This window comes from Sander vitreus, chromosome 22 (genome assembly GCF_031162955.1).
Source record: "Sander vitreus isolate 19-12246 chromosome 22, sanVit1, whole genome shotgun sequence".
Classification (NCBI taxonomy): Eukaryota; Metazoa; Chordata; class Actinopteri; order Perciformes; family Percidae; genus Sander; species Sander vitreus.
Window position 1 is genome coordinate 10145693 of NC_135876.1, and position 6150 is coordinate 10151842.

Genomic DNA, 6150 nt, shown 5'->3' on the forward strand with positions numbered 1-6150 from the left:
TCAGGTAAAGCCTGAAACTGCAGAGCAACAGACCAAACTCAAGTCACAAATGCAATAACGCATAACTCAATCATTGCAGCGATGTTATCGAAAGACACAATTTGGCATTGCTGTTTTCCCCTAAATCGAATTAAACCACTGGACTAAACAACTGAAAGACAATTGCTACGGCATACCTTAATTTGCATAAAGTCTCCTTTTTTCTTTCAGCGCGTAGAAGTAACTCAATATGCCATGGTACTTCCTGGCAAATTCTCCATGCTTATTAAGCCAGATACTGCTTTTTGCTAAAGGCTCTCCAAGCCAGTAGTTTACACTATATTACAACAACATGCTCCAAATGTCAATCATGCTCTTTTTCTCAGGTCTTTTGCAGGATGTTTTCTTATTTCTACGTCAGAAAGAAATCTGCCAAAAACACAAGATATGATAAGATAAACTTGCCACCGCCACAGAGATTTCCATTGACAATCAATTACAACCTGACCTGCCAAAATGGTTCCCCTCGGCTTGATCCCGCTCCTCAATTCTCTCTCTCTTTTTTTTTGCTCCTCCAGAGGGGTCTATTCCCATAGTTTCCCCCTGTAATAGTTTTTTGGCATATTACTCTTCCCCAATCCCACCCCAGAGGTCTCCTATAATTCACTTTTGATATCATTGTTTAGTTGTAGAATTAGAGGAGGGGTGCACACTGGGAACAGGCAGGCAGGATTGGCAGTGGGACATTAATTCATTCATTGTAGTGTGATGTGATCGGTGCCATCATTGCAGCCATGAATCATGGGGTTTTGGATCAAGGGAAGTTGCAGTACTGGGAAACGATTTTATTAATTGAAATTGCATTAATTGCCTGGGATATTATGCTGCCAGTGCATAACATTATCTTTATTTACGTAGTTTCTGGTTGTATACCGTGTTTTATTTAATTAATAGCTTTAATATAAGTGTTTTTTATACATTTTAATGCTACAATGCTCAGGAGTTACATCAATGACACTGTTGAAATAAATATTTTGAGTGATACAAAGAATAAATAAATACTGGAAGTGATGAGAACAAATTCATTGACTTTGGTAAAATTCAGGAAATCTGTTTTATATTACCAAACAGATGACATGACATTTATTACCATTTTGCAGCACAGTTGAAAAACATCTCAAGGGGACCAAATACTGTAGCAGTTACAAGTGGAATAAACTGCTTAGAAGATGTTCGAGGGATGATGCCCATAGCTGGCAATATGAATATGAATTCCCTGGGAAGCCTATTTTTCTCACACACACACACACACACACACACACACACACACACACACACACACACACACACACACACACACACACACACTGTGAACTACATGAGAAATGGGCAAAGAGCCACACTATTCAGTGTGAACTGAAGGGTCCAAGTCGCTAAACTAATCCGAGTACCACACGATCCCACTTCTAGCTCCGTCTTTTGCTGCCTGGAATCATTTCACAAACACAAGGTATTCCTGGAAGAATTGATTCTGTTAGATAGTGCATTGATCACACACATCGCCTGCAGACAGAAGATGGCTTTACAAGCAATAAGATGGGAGACAATTATATTATTTTAGTGAAATAAGACAGAGTACAAGCAGCTAGTGCCAATAGCCCAGGCAGGGGCGGGGGGGGGGGCGGAGGAGGCACAGGCGGCCCCCACTGTAGCTGCCGCGGTGTGTTTGTGCTCCATCCTCAAGTGGCACGGTAATCCACTAAACTTTCCTCCACCCGCTTCTCTCAATGCAATCAGGATGCGAAGGCTCACCAGTGATTGCGTTCATTTGTAAAAGCATCCAAGCCAAAATTGAACCCCAAGGCTGATAAACTATAAAGATGCTGATCAGATCGCGGCTAAGGAGTCCACACTTGAGGGCACAAGGTGTCAGGGCTGGAGCCAAAAGAGCAATGACTCTGTATACCTCACTCGGAGCCAGGCGGCTGCCCCGGAATACAAACAAGAGGAGAGAAAACATAAAAACGACAACAAACTGCATTTGGATTTTTCATCCCGCAGCATCTTTCAGAGGCGGAGGAAGGTATTATCTGTTCGGCAGATTAGCCGTTTTTCAGATTCTTTTTGTTTTTTATCGACTCAATTGGTGAATTGGGTGCATTTATTGTTTGAGCTTTAGCAAATGCATTGTGTTTTATTGATGAGCTCGGTGTGAATTTCATAATGCGTCTCAAGTAAAGTAGAAGCCCAAAAGAGATACCGTTCGGGGAAGTCGTGTTTTTTGTTTTGTTTCCTTGCAACAGAATATTATAAGTCGATTTGTCAGAATGAAAACGATACATAACTGCAAAGTCCAATCTATTTTGTTTTTAATGCATGCTCCACATGCCTATTGCCACAGCGCTTTAGGAGTTAGAGCAACTTTTTGGTCTGCTTTGCAGTTATTTCTCACAGCTATTGCACTGTCTGGCGCTAAATGAACAGTGTCATTACTTTAAACACACATATCTGCCTCCGCTAAAGCACAAAGATTGAGGACAGACAGAGAGGTAGAAAGAAAGAAAGGAGAGGATCTGAGGATGTTTTTCCCTCTCCATCTTCGTGGCCCCAGTGCGTTAAATGTCAAAGAGCAGTCAGCGGGAGAGACTGATTCCAGGAGGCGATGTGAATGGGACGATTGAAGACCCGCTTTGATTGACAGCTCTTCCTCTCTCGCTCTGCCCTGAGGGTGATTGACAATGTGGTTCATCTCACATTTTGTGACTGAGCTAATCCAGTAAATTCCTACCAGACGCAGCACAACTCAGCAGAGACCTGCCGTTCCTTTCCCAGGTGGAGTTTTTATTTTATCTCTTCCACCCAAAAATAAATATGTTTTTCCATCTGTGGCACTGAAAACAAACCGAGGAGGGGGGGTGGGGGTAGTGGGGACTATAATTAAGTGTAAGTACATAATTAAGCGAGTTTAGAGAAAAGTGCTAGTTTTCAATGAATTAAAATGTAGACTAATTACATGTGGGAATTAGCCTGCTGTTGTGCTAGTGATTAATATTGTCATAGGTTACTGTCTCGATATGCTGCCAGTTGGAAATGGGATCACCTTACTGGAACGATTGATCTCTTGCCAAGTTCAATAATTAATTGACTCAACAATCACTGACACGCAACTATCTCACATGTCGTCTCACATGCCCACAAGGTGCGCCGCTCGTCCTCTCAACCTTGCACCTGTATTTTGATGTTCCCAGAAATCGCTTCCGCTGCACTGCAGCTGGCTTTTCAAAGAGGGCCGAAGACACACAAGCAAAAAAAAATAAAAAAATAGAGAGAATTAACTCACAAGACCTTCACCCCTGTTTAAAGGCGTGTAAGCACGATCACAGTAGCGGCCGAGGGTTACTGCCGTGTACTTCTTTGACAGCCGTGACCCACATTACCGCAGCCGCCCAATAAGAAGCCGAATGTGAGAAATATTTGACGCTTTCATTAATCATCATTCCTAAATGATCACTCTGCGAGGGTATGCATTTAAGCGTGATTAATTGCAAAGTGAGCCTAATCAAGCAATGAATTACCTGCCTAACCTTTTGCAGGAGGTTGGTGTTAACCTCAAGTCAAAGCAGTGGAACCCACTGTGGTTAACTGTGTCAAGGAAAATTAAGAAGAGACAATAATTAGAATCAGCTAAGGAGCCCATGTTTAAAAAAGATTCTGAGACCACAAAGCAAGTAAAAAATACTACATATTTATAGTTTTCCCCCCAATAGATGAGGTCACATGTAGTGGAGAATACATTACACACGCCCTGCTGCTCGCAACAAACCTCGATATTTGTCAATGTTTGAAGATGCAAAATGTTTTGAATATATTAAACACAATCCAGGCTTTGCGTCTTGAATGCACATGCTGCTTTTTTTTTTTTTTTCTTTACAACTTGTAAGCTTCTTTATGTATTTCACAACTCTTTGATTTATGAAACTGGATAAACTTTATAATGCACTGCAGATAAGCTGAAAAATATGTTTCTTTTGTTGCTGAAATGTTGATATAGTTTTGCATACATTATAAACCTTTTTCTTTGAATGATTATGTGCAGCACTGTCATAAATACTTCTCTACTTTGGTGCACTTGGCTGCTTTCTTCTGTCCAAGCAGAGCCCAGAAGACAATACCCCAGTGTGTGCAGATCAGGTGTTTACCTCATAAGCATGATGAAAGCCTCACCCTTCCAATTTTGACAATGGCAGAGTGAGATAATAGCCCACCGAGATGATTTGAGAATGACTTGTAGAAGCATCAAGCTTACATGGGGCATTGCACACTCTAAATGGTATGCGTTTGAAGTCGTGGTAGACTTTGTCTGGTCCACGTCACTGTGTTGAGGTATTGGGCTGCTGTTTACACTCAGAATAATGTCATTTCCTATGTTGTGTTAATTTTCTATTCATGACTTTCAAACACACACAATGTGACCGCATCCTTGAGGAGAGAATACATATTAAACCATACCCCCTTCATTTGACTCCAGCTTCAGAGCCAATACTCATTAGAGGCAAATATTTTGTTCACATACACAAATGAGCCCTCATAATTGCACTATTGTATGCACAATTCAAATTCAAATCATTCCTTCTTGACACAGCCAATACATCTGTCATGTGGCTCCTCGTTTTTTTGTTGGATAATTAAAAAAAGAAATAGAGAAACATACTAATGAGAGAACCTTACTTGAGGGCTTTGCCGCTCCACTGACTATCATATTAATGTATTCCTGTGTGAATTAAACGCATCGTCAAACACCTAAGTTCCCTCCATATTTCCCTCTGAAGACGACGGATGGACACCAGTGTCTACCTTGCCCTCTGCAAAAATGAAGGGCAGTCTTCATTATTACACCTCTTGTGATTACGAGCCATGTAGTAAAGGTCCCCTCTCTAAATTGAGAAAAACACTGGGAATTTAGCTTTTTATGAGAATGACATTGTTTCGGTCAGTGATTAAGTCATTACGATATGTTAAGTTGAATCTAAAGTGATATGTAGATTTATTACACCTTGCTTGGCTTTTTCTTTCCCTGGTATTAAGCTCTGTACATGTTTATTATTTAAACAAAAATCTCTTTTTATGATCTATAAGTGACTGTAACATCCGATTGTTTTATGTTATTAAAAAAACTAAATATCGACAAAGTTTGTAGGTAGCTTTTCTTGTGAACACCAGCCGTCAACAGGATTTCTCCTCCTTCTGCCTGAAGCTCTTGTGGCTGCCAGTGAAGTCTGCGCCTGACCTTTCCCCACCTCCTTAAACCTCTCTCTGTTCCTCTCTCCTTCTGTCTATCCATTCAGCCCCGTCTTCCCCTCTACTCACCACAGATTGACAGTCATCACGGCTCCTTTCTCTCAGTAGCTGACAGCTTGAATCGGCTCATTAAGGCAAATTGGGAATGGGAGACTAAACTGAGCATGCAGAGTTATTTTAGAGGCCGCTTTGTGACAGAGCAAACATGCCAGCTCATGCTCCATATAATAGGCTTGTCCGGGGGTTGAAGAAATATGTTAGATGTAATTATCATAATAGACCATTAGTGCTTTAGTACTAAATGGGTGAGGCCACAAGAGTTTGGAGATACATTTATGGTTTTTAGTATTTAGAATATGAGAGGAAAATCGGGTTCTCACACAGGCGCCAAACAAAGAAGCTGAAAGTACAAAGCATGCAGTTAAGGTGGGACTGAAATGTTAGTTTGAATATTTTGAATAGATTTGCCCATAGCTGTTAGAGAGCAAAGCAAGCAATGTGTGATTGATCACGTCCCACAGGGGCGACAGCCAGCATGCCATTTATACACAACAAACGTGTTGGCTACACTAAACTAAGCTCACACAACCTATGCAGATTGCACAGTCTTTCATTTTCACATGTGCATGCTAAACCTGGCTGATAAACGATTTGCCTAGCAGCACTTCCGTCCATATTTTATCACGGCAGACAATGCTCGGTGGCGTTGCCAGACTTGGTGTATATCCAGTATTCAGGCAAAAAAGCTTCTTCTCAACCCCTCAACAGCTTGGCTCCCGTAATTAACTTCCACAGGACTGATGGGGGCCTTAGTCAAAGGCTACAGGAATAGAATAGAATATAAGTGTAAAAAAGGTTGACAAAGACTAAACA